This window comes from Oncorhynchus kisutch, unplaced genomic scaffold (genome assembly GCF_002021735.2).
Source record: "Oncorhynchus kisutch isolate 150728-3 unplaced genomic scaffold, Okis_V2 scaffold735, whole genome shotgun sequence".
Classification (NCBI taxonomy): Eukaryota; Metazoa; Chordata; class Actinopteri; order Salmoniformes; family Salmonidae; genus Oncorhynchus; species Oncorhynchus kisutch.
In genome coordinates, this window is record NW_022262680.1 from 142,476 (window position 1) to 164,112 (window position 21,637).

Consider the following 21,637-nt stretch of genomic DNA (forward strand, 5'->3'; position numbering starts at 1 on the left):
TGGACGATTGTATTGTGTTATTTAATGCCCTGCCTGACATCACTACTCTGCCCCCCCCCCCCCCCCCCCAGGCAGGTCAATCAATAGTGGAGGGTGTTGGCTAGCTGCCTGGCCTGGCCCTGGTCTGAGCCTGACCTCACTACTCTACCCAGGCAGGTCAATCAACAGTGGATGGTGTCAGCTAGCCGCCTGGCCTGGTGCATGGTAGCATGTAAGCCTGAGTACAGTGGCCTCTCCTGTGTAGCTTCTCTCTGTTGTCACTAAGTGCTACTATGTGTCACTGCCTAGCGCATGGTGCAGCCCTTACAATTACAATGATCATGATGATGACCAATAGAATCATTCTATTTCCATGGGGGGGGACCGACAGAATGGTGTCTTTTGATAGGATGTCTGTGTCTGCGTTAGTTAACCAAGTGGGACCGTGGGAAAGCGGCAGGGTAGCCTAGTGGTTAGAGTGGAGGGACGGCAGGGTAGCCTAGTGGTTAGAGTGGAGGGGTGGCAGGTAGACTAGTGGTTAGAGTGGAGGGGCGGCAGGTAGACTAGTGGTTAGAGTGGAGGGACGGCAGGTAGACTAGTGGTTAGAGTGTTGGACTAGTAACCGGAAGTTTGCAAGTTCAAATCCCAGAGCTGACAAGGTACAAATCTGTCATTCTGCCCCTGAACAGGCAGTTAACCCACTGTTACACTCCTTAGAGAACCATTAACCCTAGCCTGGGTACCTGTCTGTTCCACTGTCATTACACTCCTTGGCATGCTATGTTTGGAGTGGAATGTTACCACAAACAGACTGGATATTGGAGAGAGTTAAAAGGCCATGCTTTCTGAGATGATACCATATGTGTGGATCATCATGGGGGTTCGGCCTTTATCTGTCCAATGAGATATATCCAACCATATGTTTTTATTTAACTGGGCAAGTCAGTTCAGAACAAATACTTATTTTGTTCAATGACGGCCCAGGAACAGTGGGTTAACTGCCTTGTTCAGGGGAACAGTGGGTTAACTGCCTTGTTCAGGGGCAGAACGACAGATTTGTACCTTGTCAGCTCAGCCCTAGGCTACCTGCCGATCATGGGGGCTCTGCCTTTATCTGTCCAATGAGATGGTCGGAATGGTCGGAATAGACTCTACGCCACGGGGTATTGTTGCTATTAGTAGCTGCAGCTTTGGGGCCACAGCTTAATGGTTTCATGACAGTATAGCCCCTACCGACAGCATCACCCTACTTTCAACCTGCAATAAAACCCATCTATAAAGTCAAATCTCTCTTCACTACATCATCCGCGTTGACTTATTATACCTCAATGTAGGTCAACGTGCAATGGTATACGAAAGAAATACAATTTCAGTCTGTAGGCCTACCCAATCAATGCATCTGATGTTTGTTCTATACAGACATGATAATTACGCTCGAGCTTCACGGGGATTTAGGGGTTAAAGAAGGGCATCGCGCGCAGGCTCGCTAAAATGGTGGGAGACTACAGAGGATTCCCTCGCTCTGTTCCGAGCCGTTACACTAACATGCTTGTTGCTGACGCTGAGCCTTTCTAAAAGTTAACAGCTGGTTACGTAACGCCCGGCACTAGAGCTAAGATCTCTTCTCGGTCCCGTCCGCGCTCCGCTCCGCGTCGTGTTGTTCACTCTTGGCTTTGTTATTACCAGTCCAAAGTCCAACAGACAGCTCGCTCACACACAACAGGACAAGGAGACCGACCACTCCGTTGCACCAACTTTTATTCCCCCCCCTACAAACTTTACGCCAAACCGTAAGTAATTATACCAGGCAAACTTTGCGCATTGGTATTACACAATATGATTTGTAGTTTTTTTTGTGCAAATGGTTAGCCTACGTTTTTCCTTGGATAGAAGCGCAATTATTTTTGGGGGTGACACGCTTGACATTTTGATGAGCCCTTTGGAAGAGAAAAAAAGTGGAATGGGAGTGTATGTAGAATGATGAATTTAAACAGAATTCGGGGGGGTATATAAACGTTGGAAAGGTAAAAGCAATGGTCCTGTGTTTTCATCAGTTACTGCTGATGTGGCGTGTGCGTGTGTGGAACTGTTGGTTGAACACCAGGACTCAAACACTAACGTCTGTAATTGAGACCAGTCGTATCCCAGGCATTGGAACTTCCCAACCATAACGTCTGTTCTCCTGATGATGTGGATACATTTGTAGTGAAGTTATATGCGGAATCATTGTTGATGCATCATGATAAAAAATATACACACTTTGTTGTTCAAACATTGAAACGTTTCTTGTAGTGTTTTCTATATATTTCTATATATTTGAGAGGTGTTATAAAAAAAATATAAAATTTAATATGGACGTCTGAAACATTTTCCGTCTCTGACGGACTAAGGGTTTATATTATTGTTATGAGAAAAAAACTAACGCATCTGTTCTGGTTTTTCTTCTTCCATTAGCGGGTCTAGAATGGTCTCCCACGTTGGTATGAGTTCCATTCCTTCCTGTTGTATTTGATATTGTGTCTAAACGTTCAAACTAAAACGGAGGGTTGAACAGTGTGGAGTCCTTCCATCCACTGACCTCCACACCTTCTATAGTGTAGATGATACTTCCGACACATGGAACATACTGCCAAGTACTTCTCCACGCAGCATTCACCGTTTTTGGCCAGGGAGCCATGTATATTATATTATCTCAAGGCTGATCTCACATCTGTTTTGTCTTATCGTTGTAATGGATAATATTACATGGACAGAGAGAGGGCTCCTGATCCTAGATCAGCGCTCCTGTTTTGAACACGGGCTCCAGAACAGAGGTCGTTTAGGAACTTGTTTCTATCAGACCAATGATGGCTAAAGCAGAGGCTGTGTGTTCAAAACCATCTTCCTGCTGGAGAGAGTTTTATCTGTGTCCCATATGGCATCCTATTCCCTACATAGTACACTACTGTTGACCAGGCCCTGTAGGGTGCTATATACAGGATAGTTTGCCATTTGGGACTCAACTTAGTAGCAGGTCAGGGGAAGCAGAGGAGACCTTTAGGACAGCATCAGACTAGTGTGTGTGTGTTTACAGTAGCTGTTCTAACACACACAGATACAGACACACGGCAAACTCAACCTCGGCAAACTCAACCTACATACTGGTAGCACTGTATGTAACTATCAACATAACAGACTATCAGTCTTGTTTCATATCTCCTCTCTATAACAGACTATCAGTCTTGTTTCATATCTCCTCCTCTCTATAACAGACTATCAGTCTTGTTTCATATCTCCTCTCTATAACAGACTATCAGTCTTGTTTCATATCTCCTCTCTATAACAGACTATCAGTCTTGTTTCATATCTCCTCTGTGTATTTAAATGCAGTTATACAGGACAATGTCGACATGGGTCATTTTACATGTGATGTTGGTTAAACTCAATAGTGTATGTTTGTTTTATTACAGTTGTTGTATGTAACTCTGTGGCAGAGCTAGCTGTATGGGACTGGTGGGCAGAGCTAGCTGTATGGGACTGGTGGGCAGAGCTAGCTGTGTGTGACTGGTGGGCAGAGCTAGCTGTGTATGACTGGTGGGCAGAGCTAGCTGTGTGTGACTGGTGGGCAGAGCTAGCTGTGTATGACTGGTGGGCAGAGCTAGCTGTGTATGACTGGTGGGCAGAGCTAGCTGTATGGGACTGGTGGGCAGAGCTAGCTGTATGGGACTGGTGGGCAGAGCTAGCTGTGTGTGACTGCTGGGCAGAGCTAGCTGTGTGTGACTGCTGGGCAGAGCTAGCTGTATGTGACTGCTGGGCAGAGCTAGCTGTATGGGACTGGTGGGCAGAGCTAGCTGTATGGGACTGGTGGGCAGAGCTAGCTGTATGGGACTGGTGGGCAGAGCTAGCTGTGTGTGACTGCTGGGCAGAGCTAGCTGTGTGTGACTGGTGGGCAGAGCTAGCTGTGTGTGACTGGTGGGCAGAGCTAGCTGTATGGGACTGATGGGCAGAGCTAGCTGTATGGGACTGGTGGGCAGAGCTAGCTGTATGGGACTGGTGGGCAGAGCTAGCTGTATGGGACTGGTGGGCAGAGCTAGCTGTGTGTGACTGGTGGGCAGAGCTAGCTGTGTGTGACTGGTGGGCAGAGCTAGCTGTGTGTGACTGGTGGGCAGAGCTAGCTGTGTGTGACTGGTGGGCAGAGCTAGCTGTGTGTGACTGGTGGGCAGAGCTAGCTGTGTGTGACTGGTGGGCAGAGCTAGCTGTATGGGACTGGTGGGCAGAGCTAGCTGTGTGTGACTGGTGGGCAGAGCTAGCTGTGTGGGACTGGTGGGCAGAGCTAGCTGTGTGTGACTGGTGGGCAGAGCTAGCTGTGTATGACTGGTGGGCAGAGCTAGCTGTATGGGACTGGTGGGCAGAGCTAGCTGTATGGGACTGGTGGGCAGAGCTAGCTGTGTATGACTGGTGGGCAGAGCTAGCTGTATGGGACTGGTGGGCAGAGCTAGCTGTGTGTGACTGGTGGGCAGAGCTAGCTGTGTGGGACTGGTGGGCAGAGCTAGCTGTGTGTGACTGGTGGGCAGAGCTAGCTGTGTGTGACTGGTGGGCAGAGCTAGCTGTATGGGACTGGTGGGCAGAGCTAGCTGTATGGGACGGGTGGGCAGAGCTAGCTGTATGGGACTGGTGGGCAGAGCTAGCTGTATGGGACTGGTGGGCAGAGCTAGCTGTGTGTGACTGGTGGGCAGAGCTAGCTGTATGGGACTGGTGGGCAGAGCTAGCTGTGTGTGACTGGTGGGCAGAGCTAGCTGTATGGGACTGGTGGGCAGAGCTAGCTGTGTGGGACTGGTGGGCAGAGCTAGCTGTATGGGACTGGTGGGCAGAGCTAGCTGTGTATGACTGGTGGGCAGAGCTAGCTGTATGGGACTGGTGGGCAGAGCTAGCTGTATGGGACTGGTGGGCAGAGCTAGCTGTATGGGACTGGTGGGCAGAGCTAGCTGTGTGGGACTGGTGGGCAGAGCTAGCTGTGTGGGACTGGTGGGCAGAGCTAGCTGTGTGTGACTGGTGGGCAGAGCTAGCTGTATGGGACTGGTGGGCAGAGCTAGCTGTATGGGACTGGTGGGCAGAGCTAGCTGTATGGGACTGGTGGGCAGAGCTAGCTGTGTGTGACTGGTGGGCAGAGCTAGCTGTATGGGACTGGTGGGCAGAGCTAGCTGTGTGTGACTGGTGGGCAGAGCTAGCTGTATGGGACTGGTGGGCAGAGCTAGCTGTGTGGGACTGGTGGGCAGAGCTAGCTGTATGGGACTGGTGGGCAGAGCTAGCTGTGTATGACTGGTGGGCAGAGCTAGCTGTATGGGACTGGTGGGCAGAGCTAGCTGTATGGGACTGGTGGGCAGAGCTAGCTGTATGGGACTGGTGGGCAGAGCTAGCTGTGTGGGACTGGTGGGCAGAGCTAGCTGTATGGGACTGGTGGGCAGAGCTAGCTGTGTGGGACTGGTGGGCAGAGCTAGCTGTATGGGACTGGTGGGCAGAGCTAGCTGTGTGGGACTGGTGGGCAGAGCTAGCTGTATGGGACTGGTGGGCAGAGCTAGCTGTGTGTGACTGGTGGGCAGAGCTAGCTGTATGGGACTGGTGGGCAGAGCTAGCTGTGTGGGACTGGTGGGCAGAGCTAGCTGTATGGGACTGGTGGGCAGAGCTAGCTGTGTATGACTGGTGGGCAGAGCTAGCTGTGTGTGACTGGTGGGCAGAGCTAGCTGTGTGTGACTGGTGGGCAGAGCTAGCTGTGTATGACTGGTGGGCAGAGCTAGCTGTATGGGACTGGTGGGCAGAGCTAGCTGTATGGGACTGGTGGGCAGAGCTAGCTGTGTATGACTGGTGGGCAGAGCTAGCTGTGTGTGACTGGTGGGCAGAGCTAGCTGTATGGGACTGGTGGGCAGAGCTAGCTGTATGGGACTGGTGGGCAGAGCTAGCTGTGTGTGACTGGTGGGCAGAGCTAGCTGTATGGGACTGGTGGGCAGAGCTAGCTGTGTGGGACTGGTGGGCAGAGCTAGCTGTGTGTGACTGGTGGGCAGAGCTAGCTGTGTGTGACTGGTGGGCAGAGCTAGCTGTGTGTGACTGCTGGGCAGAGCTAGCTGTGTGTGACTGGTGGGCAGAGCTAGCTGTATGGGACTGGTGGGCAGAGCTAGCTGTATGGGACTGGTGGGCAGAGCTAGCTGTATGGGACTGGTGGGCAGAGCTAGCTGTATGGGACTGGTGGGCAGAGCTAGCTGTGTGTGACTGGTGGGCAGAGCTAGCTGTATGGGACTGGTGGGCAGAGCTAGCTGTGTGTGACTGGTGGGCAGAGCTAGCTGTGTGGGACTGGTGGGCAGAGCTAGCTGTGTGGGACTGGTGGGCAGAGCTAGCTGTATGGGACTGGTGGGCAGAGCTAGCTGTATGGGACTGGTGGGCAGAGCTAGCTGTGTGGGACTGGTGGGCAGAGCTAGCTGTGTGGGACTGGTGGGCAGAGCTAGCTGTATGGGACTGGTGGGCAGAGCTAGCTGTGTGGGACTGGTGGGCAGAGCTAGCTGTATGGGACTGGTGGGCAGAGCTAGCTGTGTGGGACTGGTGGGCAGAGCTAGCTGTATGGGACTGGTGGGCAGAGCTAGCTGTGTGTGACTGGTGGGCAGAGCTAGCTGTATGGGACTGGTGGGCAGAGCTAGCTGTGTATGACTGGTGGGCAGAGCTAGCTGTGTGTGACTGGTGGGCAGAGCTAGCTGTGTGTGACTGGTGGGCAGAGCTAGCTGTATGGGACTGGTGGGCAGAGCTAGCTGTGTATGACTGGTGGGCAGAGCTAGCTGTATGGGACTGGTGGGCAGAGCTAGCTGTATGGGACTGGTGGGCAGAGCTAGCTGTGTATGACTGGTGGGCAGAGCTAGCTGTGTATGACTGGTGGGCAGAGCTAGCTGTATGGGACTGGTGGGCAGAGCTAGCTGTATGGGACTGGTGGGCAGAGCTAGCTGTATGGGACTGGTGGGCAGAGCTAGCTGTGTATGACTGGTGGGCAGAGCTAGCTGTATGGGACTGGTGGGCAGAGCTAGCTGTATGGGACTGGTGGGCAGAGCTAGCTGTGTATGACTGGTGGGCAGAGCTAGCTGTGTATGACTGGTGGGCAGAGCTAGCTGTATGGGACTGGTGGGCAGAGCTAGCTGTATGGGACTGGTGGGCAGAGCTAGCTGTATGGGACTGGTGGGCAGAGCTAGCTGTATGGGACTGGTGGGCAGAGCTAGCTGTATGGGTCTGGTGGGCAGAGCTAGCTGTATGGGACTGGTGGGCAGAGCTAGCTGTATGGGACTGGTGGGCAGAGCTAGCTGTATGGGACTGGTGGGCAGAGCTAGCTGTATGGGACTGGTGGGCAGAGCTAGCTGTATGGGACTGGTGGGCAGAGCTAGCTGTATGGGACTGGTGGGCAGAGCGAGCTGTGTGACTGGTGGACAGAGCTAGCTGTGTGACTGGTGGGCAGAGCTAGCTGTGTGTGTGGGACTGGTGGGCAGAGCTAGCTGTGTGTGTGGGACTGGTGGGCAGAGCTAGCTGTGGGACTGGTGGGTAGAGCTAGCTGTATGACTGGTGGGCAGAGCTAGCTGTGTGTGTGGGACTGGTGGGCAGAGCTAGCTGTGTGTGGGACTGGTGGGTAGAGCTAGCTGTGTGTGTGGGACTGGTGGGCAGAGCTAGCTGTGTGTGTGGGACTGGTGGGCAGAGCTAGCTGTATGGGACTGGTGGGTAGAGCTAGCTGTATGACTGGTGGGCAGAGCTAGCTGTGTGTGTGGGACTGGTGGGCAGAGCTAGCTGTGTGTGGGACTGGTGGGCAGAGCTAGCTGTGTGTGTGGGACTGGTGGGCAGAGCTAGCTGTGTGTGTGGGACTGGTGGGCAGAGCTAGCTGTATGACTGGTGGGCAGAGCTAGCTGTGTGTGGGGGACTGGTGGGCAGAGCTAGCTGTGTGTGTGGGACTGGTGGGCAGAGCTAGCTGTGTGTGTGGGACTGGTGGGCAGATCTAGCTGTGTATGTGTGGGACTGGTGGGCAGAGCTAGCTGTGTATGTGTGGGACTGGTGGGCACCCTAATGGTATCACATTAGTGGGTGGGTGGTGAGTACACCGATGACATCAGTTGGCCAGTCTTCCAGTATGGATGTGCCTTGCCCTCCTACCCCCCAGTGTGGAGGTGCCTTGCTGGACTTTGTGGGGTTTTTCCCCTCTGTGTTTTAGAGATGGAAGGAAAGATGTGGCCAACATAGATGTTACTAGCCCAACCCCCCCCCCCCTCTGTGTTTTAGAGATGGAAGGAAAGATGTGGCCAACATACATGTTACTGGCCCAACCCCCCCTCTGTGTTTTAGAGATGGAAGGAAAGATGTGGCCAACATAGATGTTACTGGCCCAACCCCCCCCCCCCCCCCCCCTTGTGTGTTGAATGGGATCGTTGTACTACGAGTGGGCAATTCCACGCTAACCAAATTACACTTGGACTTTTTTTTAACTTTAAAATCTATGCCAAACACACACTTTATTTTAAAGTTTCTGAAACCATACACAAGTCTCTGCACAAGGACTACGTTGAACAAGTTGTCGCTGGTAAATGTAGCAAAAACTAACTTAGTGGCAGAACTGTGCTGATGTAGACTTTGGTAACAGAAGTACAGTCAAATCTCCCTCTGGGTTTCATGATCACGTTCCCCCAAACACCCTGTGTTTAAATATCTGCTCTGAATTAAGATTCAAACCTTTTCTCAAACACCCTGTTTTTTTAAATATCTGCTCTGAATTAAGATTCAAACCTTTTCTCAAACTACCTGTTTTTTTTAAATATCTGCTCTGAATTAAGATTCAAACCTTTTCTCAAACACCCTGTTTCATTTAAATATCTGCTCTGAATTAAGATTCAAACCTTTTCTCAAACACCCTGTTTTTTTTAAATATCTGCTCTGAATTAAGATTGAAACCTTTTCTCAAACACCCTGTTTCATTTAAATATCTGCTCTGAATTAAGATTCAAACCTTTTCTCAAACACCCTGTGTTTAAATATCTGCTCTGAATTAAGATTCAAACCTTTTCTCAAACACCCTGTGTTTTAAAATATCTGCTCTGAATTAAGATTCAAACCTTTTCTCAAACACCCTGTGTTTAAATATCTGCTCTGAATTAAGATTCAAACCTTTTCTCAAACACCCTGTTTCATTTAAATATCTGCTCTGAATTAAGATTCAAACCTTTTCTCAAACACCCTGTGTTTAAATATCTGCTCTGAATTAAGATTCAAACCTTTTCTCAAACACTCTGTTTTTTTAAATATCTGCTCTGAATTAAGATTCAAACCTTTTCTCAAACACCCTGTGTTTAAATATCTGCTCTGAATTAAGATTCAAACCTTTTCTCAAACACCCTGTTTTTTTTAAATATCTGCTCTGAATTAAGATTCAAACCTTTTCTCAAACACCCTGTTTTTTTTAAATATCTGCTCTGAATTAAGATTCAAACCTTTTCTCAAACACCCTGTTTTTTAAAATATCTGCTCTGAATTAAGATTCAAACCTTTTCTCAAACACCCTGTTTTTTAAAATATCTGCTCTGAATTAAGATTCAAACCTTTTCTCAAACACCCTGTTTCATTTAAATATCTGCTCTGAATTAAGATTCAAACCTTTTCTCAAACACCCTGTTTCATTTAAATATCTGCTCTGAATTAAGATTCAAACCTTTTCTCAAACACTCTGTTTTTTTAAATATCTGCTCTGAATTAAGATTGAAAGATGTCTGAAGATAGAACTGTCTGTCAGCTATGACCTGGCGCCTTGAGTTTGAAAATATCAATATATTATTTTGGGTGTTATTGGACTAATGTACGTGAAGTGGATTTACCCCCATTAACAGGAATTACGGAAACAAAATGACATAATTAGTCCCTGATCTGTAATGAACAGAAATGCATAATTTATGGATTTGAATGTCTATTTTTGTGCATATCTAAGCACACCTCTTGAGCTAATCTATATCCTCCTGTCTGGTGGTTTTTTATTTTAAAGAAGATAAATATGTTTCTGTGCACCTCTGCTCAAATCTGGGTGAAAGACTGAACGAAATGTGTGTTATTCACTACATTTTAGTTATCGCTTGCTTTTTCTCTGAAGTCTACCCAGCTTGTCAGCAGGCATCCCAGCTAAGATAGTTTAGACAAGATAACTACTCTAACTTGATTGATAGAAATTTTATGAAGTTGGCTTCAGTTGAAGCTGAATGGAGGACAAATCTTAGGGAAGGGGGGGGGGGGGGGGGGGACACGTGCCCTCTGTGTATAAGGCTTCTGGGTGCTCATGGGTCCTTTCTGATGGAAAAGCTCAGAGTACAGACAGTTTAAGTGTTGTTTTAGACTCTCACACAGTAAATCATTTCAAACAGTTTCTTATGAACGGAATTGCAGTTTGCCTGCATTCCGTGTGTGTGTGTGTGTGTGTGTGTGTGTGTGTGTGTGTGTGTCACACTGACGCTGTAGGTCGTGTGTCAGACTTTGTTCATAGAACCTGTAATATCTGCTGAGATGTTGTTCATGTATTCTAGGTTCCCAGTCTGGGACCGAGGTTACTTGCTTTCTAGGCTGCTCTACCAGTGGGGGCGGGCCCACCAATCACCGGCTGCTCTACCAGTGGGGGCGGGCCCACCAATTACCGGCTGCTCTACCAGTGGGGCGGGCCCACCAATCACCGGCTGCTCTACCAGTGGGGGCGATGTCTGTAGTGGTTCCACCCAAAAGGTTGCTTCTTTATTCAAAAGGACATCATTGAATCAGATTAACTCCTCAAATTCAACCGAGGAGCCCTCAAACGTTGACCCCAAAACTCTAAATAGTCCCTAATCCTTGCAGCCACAGTAGAGAACATTGCACCCCTGTAACTACTAGACTCTATAGTCTGAACCATGTGTTTCTCCTCTGTTTACATGTTCCTGGTAGTTGGGGGGGTGACTATGTGAGAAGAGGAGGGGGGTTTTGGTGTTTAGGGGGGGGCCAAGCATGAGACTTCTTTCTCAGCAGGAGCCTCCCTCATTCAGACAAACACCCCTCCCCATCATCCTACCCCCCCCCCCCCCTCTTTTCCCCCGGTCGGTTGTCATGGGAACGTCACAGAAGGAGTCTTTTAATGAAGTTATCTGGGAGGTTCAAACTGGTTCAGTTACCATCAGTGGAGTCCAGGGGTACAACCCAAACAGCACACTATTCCCTTTATAGTACACTACTTTTAACCAGAGCCCTATGGCCAGGGTGTCATTATATAGTACACTACTTTTAACCAGAGCCCTATGGCCAGGATGCTCATGACTGTTGGGGCTCACGCTGCTGACAAGTCCAGGCAGCACCCCTCACTGTTGACACCTCTAACCCCCCCCCCCCCCCCCCTCTCACCCCCTTTCTGATCCTCACCCTACACCCCCCCCCCCCCCCCCCCCCCTTGTTTCTCCGACCCTCCCAACCCAGTTACCTCAACCCCCTCGTTTCTCTGGTCCTCCCAGCCCAGTTACCTCAACCCCCTCGTTTCTCTGGTCCTCCCAGCTCAGTTACCTCGACCCCCTTGTTTCTCTGGTCCTCCCAGCTCAGTTACCTCGACCCCCTTGTTTCTCTGGTCCTCCCAGCTCAGTTACCTCGACCCCCTCATTTCTCTGGTCCTCCCAGCTCCGTTACCTCGACCCCCTTGTTTCTCTACTCCTCCCAGGCCAGTTACCTCAACCCCCTTGTTTTTCTACTCCTCCCAGGCCAGTTACCTCAACCCCCTTGTTTCTCTACTCCTCCCAGGCCAGTTACCTCAACCCCCTTGTTTCTCTACTCCTCCCAGGCCAGATACCTCAACCAGGCAGGGATAGTTAAACCCCTTTAAAAACAGCCTCCGATCACTTGGTCATAACTAACCATTGTTCTGGTGAGAAAGGGACATCTTTCATATCGGTCTGCTGTTGTAGTGAAGAGGCCTGTGTCCCAACTGACGCCATATTCCCTATGTAGTGCACTACTTTTGAACAGAGCCCTATGCGCCCCGGTCCATAGTAACGTGCTACATAGGGAATAGGGTGTTATCTGGGACGCAGTTTGAATGTACGGCTGGAGTGGAGTGGTCCTCTCTCCTCCTCTCCTCTCCGTGTTGAGTTTCTCCTTTTGTTCAGGGATCAGAGTGGCTGAAAGCTGCCTTTGTTTTGGTGGCCAACTCAAAGCGGGGCCCTGCCCTGTCCTGTCCTGTCCTGTCTGTCTCTCTGTCTAGAGGATGGTTGCTAGAGGATGTTGGCTATGGTGTGTGTGTGTGAGAGAGATGTAGAAGAGGGGGGCCAGTGAGTTCACGGGTTTTGTTAAGGAGGGCAGGTGTTAAGGGACGTGTTGTGTGGGTTTGGAGAAAAGTTAGTGTGTGTTTTGCGCATGTGTTTAGTCTTAACCAGAGACTGGCTAGACCAGCTGAACGCTGATGAAACTTAACCTTGCCCTGCTTGGAGAACAGGCTCGTTCAAGTGGACGACCGCTCCATTAAAACGGTGTGTGATTTGTCCTCTAACAGGGGAAGCCTGTATTCTAGCTTCATTATCAAGCCATTAGGATGATGTGTGATGACAGCCTGTAGGATGGGAGTGACTAATGAGACTGGTATTAACCACATCCACACTCATCCTCTTTGACTGGACACAGAGAAGAAGGGTTGTCACAATCCCTGTATGACCGTACTACCGGACCAGAGCGTGACCCTACTGCCGCGGACCAGAGTGTGACCGTACTGCCGCGGACCAGAGTGTGACCGTACTGCCGCGGACCAGAGTGTGACCGTACTGCCGCGGACCAGAGTGTGACCGTACTGCCGCGGACCAGAGTGTGACCGTACTGCCGCGGACCAGAGTGTGACCGTACTGCCGCGGACCAGAGTGTGACCGTACTGCCGCGGACCAGAGTGTGACCGTACTGCCGCGGACCAGAGTGTGACCGTACTGCCGCGGACCAGAGTGTGACCGTACTGCCGCGGACCAGAGTGTGACCGTACTGCCGCGGACCAGAGTGTGACCGTACTGCCGCGGACCAGAGTGTGACCGTACTGCCGCGGACCAGACTTTCCTTGGCCAAAGAAACATAAAGCAGATGAAACACTTAGGTCCTTTTTTTTAAAAACAACTTTATGTAAAATATTGTGATTTCTTCCAACACTAGGAGTGTTTTTCGTCCAACACTAGGAGTGTTTTTCGTCCAACACTAGGAGTGTTTTTCGTCCAACACTAGGAGTGTTTTTCGTCCAACACTAGGAGTGTTTTTCGTCCAACACTAGGAGTGTTTTTCGTCCAACACTAGGAGTGTTTCTTACTTCCTGGTATCAAGATACTGGAAGAGTGACAACCCTACAGCACTGATTTGTCAAATTTAAACATATTTGTTTTACCTACTTATTTGCTACTAATAAACACAACATTATATACAGTTGAAGTCAGAAGATTTCATCCACTTACACATTTAACCACTCCACACATTTCTTGTTAACAAACTATAGTTTTATCAAGTTCGTTAGGACATCTACTTTGTGCATGACACAAGTAATATGTCCAACAATTGTTTACAGATGATTTCACCGTATAATTCTCTATCACATTTCTAGTGGGTCAGAAGTTTACATCCACTAAGTTGACTGTTTTTAAACGGCTTGGAAAATTCCAGAAAATGATGTCATGGCTTTAGAAGCTTCTGATAGGCTAATTGACATAATTTGAGTCAATTGGAGGTGTACCTGTGGATGTATTTCAAGGCCAACTTTCAAACTCAGTGCCTCTTTGCTTGACATCATGGGAAAATCAAAAGAAATCAGCCAAGACCTCAGAAAGAAAATTGTAGACCTCCACAAGTCTGGTTCATTCTTGGGAGCAATTTTCAAATGCCTGAAGGTAGAACATTCATCTGTACAAACACCTTGGGACCACGCAGCCGTCATACCACTCAGGAAGGAGACGCATTCTGTCTCCTAGAGATGAACATATTTTCGTGCGAAAGTCAGGAAGTTAAAGCTTGGTCACAAATGGGTCTTCCAAATGGATGACCCCAAGCATACTTCCAAAATTGTGGCAAAATGGCTTAAGGACAACAAAGTCTAGGTTTTGGAGTGGCCATCACAAAGCCCTGACCTCAATCACATAGAAAATTAGTGGGCAGAACTGAAAAAGCGTGTGCGAGCAAGGAGGCCTACAAACCTGACTCAGTTACACCAGCTCTGTCAGGAGGAATGGGTCAAAATTCACCCAACTTATTGTGGAAAGCTTGTAGAAGGCTACCTGAAACGTTTGACCCAATTTAAAGGCAATGCTACCAAATACTAATTGAGTGTATGTAAACTTATGACCCACTGGGAATGTGATGAAATAAATAAATGCTGAAGTAATTCATTCTCTCTACTATTATTCTGACATTTCACATTCTTAAAATAAAGTGGTGAATATAACTGATCTAAGACAGTGAATATTTACTAGGATTAAATGTCAGGAATTGTGAAAAACTGGGTTTAAAATGTATTTGGCTAAGGCGTATGTAAACTTTCGACTTCAACTGTATACACACATATCTAACAAGTAGGCCAAACATGTACGGTGGTACATCACAGAGTGACTCCAGACAGACAGTGACTCCAGACAGACAGTGACTCCAGACAGACAGTGACTCCAGACAGACAGTGACTCCAGACAGACAGAGTGACTCCAGACAGACAGAGTGACTCCAGACAGACAGAGTGACTCCAGACAGAGTGTATGTAAACGTCCGACTTCGACTGTATACAGCCAATCCAGAGAGGGCATGTATTTCCCAAAGAAACCCCTAGACTAAATTGTCTTGTCCTGCACGGCTCTAACCAGCTCAGGGGTGTGAAAGGAGTCTGTGTCTAAGTTGTGCATGGGATCGTGTGTGTGTGTGTGTGTGTCAGAGATAATGTCACCCTGCAGACAGAACAACAAATGTCAGAAGTTGTCTTATCTTTGTACATTTCACCTTTTTAACAAACAGAAGCACATTCTTTGATTATCTCTCTGTAGGCACTCCAGATACAGCATCTCATAGAATGTCCTTTACTTCCTCCTAGTTTTAGTTACTATGTTACCAGGGGAGAGAGAGACTAACATCTCATAGAATGTCCTTACTTCCTCCTAGTTTTAGTTACTATGTTACCAGGGGAGAGACTAACATCTCATAGAATGTCCTTTACTTCCTCCTAGTTTTAGTTACTATGTTACCAGGGGAGAGAGAGAGACTAACATCTCATAGAATGTCCTTTACTTCCTCCTAGTTTTAGTTACTATGTTACCAGGGGAGAGACACTAACATCTCATAGAATGTCCTTTACTTCCTCCTAGTTTTAGTTACTATGTTACCAGGGGAGAGAGACTAACATCTCATAGAATGTCCTTTACTTCCTCCTAGTTTTAGTTACTATGTTACCAGGGGAGAGACACTAACATCTCATAGAATGTCCTTTACTTCCTCCTAGTTTTAGTTACTATGTTACCAGGGGAGAGAGACTAACATCTCATAGAATGTCCTTTACTTCCTCCTAGTTTTAGTTACTATGTTACCAGGGGAGAGAGACTAACATCTCATAGAATGTCCTTTACTTCCTCCTAGTTTTAGTTACTATGTTACCAGGGGAGAGACTAACATCTCATAGAATGTCCTTTACTTCCTCCTAGTTTTAGTTACTATGTTACCAGGGGAGAGACTAACATCTCATAGAATGTCCTTTACTTCCTCCTAGTTTTAGTTACTATGTTACCAGGGGAGAGAGAGAGACTAACATTTTGAAGAAGAGTCCACTGGCACAGCAGTAATGGAAGTATTGTGTCTTTTTTTTCTTTCTTCAGCTTTATTTAACCAGGTAGGCTAGTTGAGAACACCTTTATTTAACCAGGTAGGCTAGTTGAGAACACCTTTATTTAACCAGGTAGGGCTAGTTGAGAACACCTTTATTTAACCAGGTAGGCTAGTTGAGAACAAGTTCTCATTTACAACTGCGACCTGGCCAAGATAAAGCATAGCAGTGTGAACAGACAACACAGAGTTACACATGGAGTAAACAATTAACAAGTCAATAACACTGTAGAAAAAAAGGAGAGTCTATATACATTGTGTGCAAAAGGCATGAGGAGGTAGGTGAATAATTACAATTTTGCAGATTAATAACACTGGAGTGATAAATGATCAGATGGACATGTACAGGTAGAGATATTGGTGTGCAAAAGAGCAGAAAAGTAAATAAATAAAAACAGTATGGGGATGAGGTAGGTAAAAATGGGTGGGCTATTTACCGATAGACTATGTACAGCTGCAGCGATCGGTTAGCTGCTCCGATAGCTGATGTTTGAAGTTGGTGAGGGAGATAAGTCTCCAACTTCAGCGATTTTTGCAATTCGTTCCAGTCACAGGCAGCAGAGAACTGGAACGAAAGGCGGCCAAATGAGGTGTTGGGTTTAGGGATGATCAGTGAGATACACCTGCTGGAGCGCCTGCTACGGATGGGTGTTGCCATCGTGACCAGTGAACTGAGATAAGGCGGAGCTTTACCTAGCATGGACTTGTAGATGACCTGGAGCTAGTGGGTCTGGCGACGAATATGTAGCGAGGGCCAGCCGACTAGAGCATACAAGTCGCAGTGGTGGGTTGTATAAGGTGCTTTAGTGACAAAACGGATGGCACTGTGATAAACTGCATCCAGTTTGCTGAGTAGAGTGTTGGAAGCAATTTTGTAGATGACATCGCCGAAGTCGAGGATCGGTAGGATAGTCAGTTTTACTAGGGTAAGTTTGGCGGCGTGAGTGAAGGAGGCTTTGTTGCGGAATAGAAAGCCGACTCTTGATTTGATTTTCGATTGGAGATGTTTGATATGAGTCTGGAAGGAGAGTTTACAGTCTAGCCAGACACCTAGGTACTTCTAGATGTCCACATATTCAAGGTCGGAACCATCCAGGGTGGTGATGCTGGTCAGGCGTGCGGGTGCAGGCAGCGAACGGTTGAAAAGCATGCATTTGGTTTTACTAGCGTTTAAGAGCAGTTGGAGGCCACGGAAGGAGTGTTGTATGGCATTGAAGCTCGTTTGGAGGTTAGATGGCACAGTGTCCAAGGACGGGCCGGAAGTATATAGAATGGTGTCGTCTGCGTAGAGGTGGATCAGGGAATCGCCCGCAGCAAGAGCAACATCATTGATATATACAGAGAAAAGAGTCGGCCCGAGGATTGAACCCTGTGGCACCCCCATAGAGACTGCCAGAGGACCGGACAGCATTGACACACACACATACTGTAAACAAAAGCAGATTCTTATTCCCTTAAACACACTGTCTAAATCAGTGATGGGCAACTGTAGGCCCACGGAGGTGAACTCAGTCGGGGGTCGTGCAGTGAGCATTAGTCTAAACGTGTAGCGAGCATTAGTCTAAACGTGTAGCGAGCATTAGTCTAAACGTGTAGCGAGCATGTGAGTGGGGGGGAGGGGCTTGGTGTGAATGGGGGGGGGCGGGGGGGCTTGGTGTGAGTGGTGGGGGGGGGGGGGGCTTGGTGTGTGTGTAAATCAAAGAGGAAGAGGCGAAGCAAGAGGTTTTCCTCCAAAATCTGTCCACAGTCAACCTAATGCATTTCTATGGGCTTGTTTTGGACCTAAGCTTGTCGCCTGCCTTTGGGACAACAATTCCCATTTGTTAGGGCTGAGACATGAGCATCTCGTCATTTATATCCAGATCTCTGGTGTAAATGGGAAGATACACATAGGAGCCAAGGAGACGAGACCAAAAACACAACATGAGAACAAGCACCTAAACGCTCAGAAACATGAAAAACACACAACTAGATTCTTGCGATTTACAGGCATTTGGAATATCATGCAAAAAAAAATGGATGTGGGTTTGCAGACCCACGAACCACAGCAGCCTGATGAGTTTTTAATTTTCTTGTGGCCCCCATCCCCATCAGTGTCCCATCCCAGGTCTAGAAACAGTGTAGATCTAGTCTAGAATGTCCTTACTTTTCCTTTTAGTTTATTCTAGGCCCATTTTACCCCGTTTAGTCGATTTGTTGGGATCGATAGGCTGTTGGTTGAGCAGTGGCAAATTTATATAAAAAATGAGTAAGGACTTGCACCTGATTATACATATCAGTAGGGTTTAGGCCTGGCTGTAGCTACCTCATGATGGGTATAGGGTTTAGGCCTGGTTGTAGCTACCTCATGATGGGTATAGGGTTTAGGACTGGTTGTAGCTACCTCATGATGGGTGTAGGGTTTAGGACTGGTTGTAGCTACCTCATGATGGGTATAGGGTTTAGGCCTGGTTGTAGCTACCTCATGATGGGTATAGGGTTTAGGTCTGGTTGTAGCTACCTCATGATGGGTATAGGGTTTAGGTCTGGTTGTAGCTACCTCATGATGGGTATAGGGTTTAGGACTGGTTGTAGCTACCTCATGATGGGTATAGGGTTTAGGCCTGGTTGTAGCTACCTCATGATGGGTATAGGGTTTAAGACTGGTTGTAGCTACCTCCATGATGGGTATAGGGTTTAGGACTGGTTGTAGCTACCTCATGATGGGTATAGGGTTTAGGACTGGTTGTAGCTACCTCATGATGGGTATAGGGTTTAGGACTGGTTGTAGCTACCTCATGATGGGTATAGGGTTTAGGACTGGTTGTAGCTACCTCATGATGGGTATAGGGTTTAGGACTGGTTGTAGCTACCTCATGATGGGTATAGGGTTTAGGACTGGTTGTAGCTACCTCATGATGGGTATAGGGTTTAGGCCTGGTTGTAGCTACCTCATGATGGGTATAGGGTTTAGGCCTGGTTGTAGCTACCTCATGATGGGTATAGGGTTTAGGCCTGGTTGTAGCTACCTCATGATGGGTATAGGGTTTAGGCCTGGTTGTAGCTACCTCATGATGGGTATAGGGTTTAGGCCTGGTTGTAGCTACCTCATGATGGGTATAGGGTTTAGGCCTGGTTGTAGCTACCTCATGATGGGTATAGGGTTTAGGACTGGTTGTAGCTACCTCATGATGGGTATAGGGTTTAGGCCTGGTTGTAGCTACCTCATGATGGGTATAGGGTTTAGGCCTGGTTGTAGCTACCTCATGATGGGTATAGGGTTTAGGACTGGTTGTAGCTACCTCATGATGGGTATAGGGTTTAGGACTGGTTGTAGCTACCTCATGATGGGTATAGGGTTTAGGACTGGTTGTAGCTACCTCATGATGGGTATAGGGTTTAGGACTGGTTGTAGCTACCTCACGATGGGTATAGGGTTTAGGACTGGTTGTAGCTACCTCACGATGGGTACAGGGTTTAGGCCTGGTTGTAGCTACCTCATGATGGGTACAGGGTTTAGGCCTGGTTGTAGCAACCTCATGATGGGTATAGGGTTTAGGCCTGGTTGTAGCAACCTCATGATGGGTATAGGGTTTAGGCCTGGTTGTAGCAACCTCATGATGGGTATAGGGGCAATTTGAGAATCATGTAGTAGCCTAAACCCTGTCAATGTTATATTGAACTGGGTGAATGAAGTACGAACTGGAGTACGAAGTACGAACTGGAGTACGAAGTACGAACTGGAGTACGAAGTACGAACTGGAGTACGAAGTACGAACTGGAGTACGAAGTACGAACTGGAGTACGAAGTACGAACTGGAGTACGAAGTACGAACTGGAGTACGAAGTACGAACTGGAGTACGATGTACGAACTGGAGTACGAATGACAGTCATCCAATATGCTGTAATGCTCATAAAAAAAGAGTTGAATCCTCCCTCGTCATAAACGGCACCAACCGCCTCTGATGCAAACACATGTAGACAGAAAGTGGAAGCAAAGTGACATACAAGCTCTCACTCTGACTTCAAACTCTGATCTTGACCCAGTGCTTTCACTCTCTCCCCTCCTCCCCTTCTCCCTCTCTCTCTTTCTCTCCCCCCTCCTCTCCCTCTCTTTTCTCTCCCCTTCTCCCTTTCTCTCCTCCCTCCTCTCCCTCTCTCTTCTCCCCCCCCTCTCTCTCTCCCTCTCATACACTCTTATCTCACTTTACTGAGTGTTGTATCAGCCAACCCCAATGTGTTCTCTCAGTAGTGCCTGGTACAGATAGAAACAGGGGAGGAGGAGGAGAAGCAGAACAACCACTGGGGGAAAAAGCAAGTTCAGAGAGAGAGAAAGAGAGACTGAACTGACCTGTTTGTTGACACCCTGAAGTGAAAGCAGAAGAAAAGGCTTGCGTCCCAAAAGGCACCCTATTCCCTAAATACTGTAGTGCCCTTTGGGCCTGGGTCAAAAGTATGGCACTACATAGGGAATAGGGTGCCACTTGGAAAGGCTGTCATATGATCCTAAAGCCCTCTGCTCTGGAGGCTCCTGGGATACTTTACGGTTTGGAGAAGGGAAAACATGATGAGGTGGAAGGAAAGAGATGAAGAGGGGTTAGTGTAGGTTAGGAGAGAGGAGGAGGGGTTAGGCGAGAGGAGGAGGGGTTAGGCGAGAGGAGGAGGGGTTAGGCGAGAGGAGGAGGGGTTAGGCGAGAGGAGGAGGGGTTAGGCGAGAGGAGGAGGGGTTAGGCAAGAGGAGGAGGGGTGAGGAGGGGTGAGGAGAGAGGAGGGGTGAGGAGAGAGGAGGGGTGAGGAGGGGTGAGGAGAGAGGAGGAGTGAGGAGAGAGGAGGAGGAGGGGTTAGGCGAGAGGAGGAGGGGTTAGGCAAGAGGAGGAGGGGTGAGGAGGGGTGAGGAGAGAGGAGAGGTGAGGAGGGGTGAGGAGAGAGGAGGAGTGAGGAGAGAGGAGGGGTTAGGAGAGAGGAGGGGTTAGGAGAGAGGAGGAGGAGGGGTTAGGAGAGAGGAGGAGGAGGGGTTAGGAGAGAGGAGGAGGAGGGGTTAGGAGAGAGGAGGAGGAGGGGTTAGAGGAGGAGGAGTGTGTGTCCATATGGTCCTGTTCATTCTGATCTAAAAGACAAACTGATCCTAGACTAGGTCCCCCTGTCCATATTGTCCTGTTCATTCTGATCTAAAAGACAAACTGATCCTAGACTAGGTCCCCCTGTCCATATGGTCCTGTTCATTCTGATCTAAAAGACAAACTGATCCTAGACTAGGTCCCCCTGTCCATATGGTCCTGTTCATTCTGATCTAAAAGACAGAAACTCATCCTAGATCAGCACTCCGAGAACCTTTGTGAATGCGGGCCCTGGTCTGTGATTGGTCGGCTATGGTAGTGTGTTAAACTACTGATGGGTCTTCTGTAAGATGTGTGTAGCAATGTGTTTACGGTCTCTTTGAATGACGACAGATGTCTGACACACACACACACACACACACACACATCGATTTGATACGCTGTGTAAAGTCTGTATGCTACTGAACTCGCTGAAAGTGTCTAGTGTGTTTTTTATTAACCAATGAGGTTGGAGACGAAACGTTTTGTAAAGAGAGGACCCTTTATTCTCTCTGCTTTCACTTCGTCTTGGAGACGGAGGCCTGATCTCATCCGAATATAATGGTCTGAATCACTCACTTGTTAGTATTAGATAGTAGACTGTATATAGCCTCTACTGTGTTATATAGCCCCTCTACTGTGTTATATAGCCCCTCTACTGTGTTATATAGCCCCTCTACTGTGTTATATAGCCCCTCTACTGTGTTATATAGCCCCTCTACTGTGT

The 21,637-nt window shown here is 48.3% G+C and overlaps 1 long non-coding RNA gene across 1 annotated transcript in view; it reads left to right on the top strand.

The window, feature by feature from the left end:
* The first annotated feature begins 1,532 nt into the window (after positions 1-1,532).
* Positions 1,533-21,637, top strand: part of LOC116361728 (uncharacterized) — a 34,251-nt gene continuing 14,146 nt past the window's right edge. The window contains exon 1 of the long non-coding RNA XR_004207643.1: positions 1,533-1,769. This is a non-coding gene — a long non-coding RNA (uncharacterized LOC116361728). The remainder of the gene's footprint in view (positions 1,770-21,637) is intronic.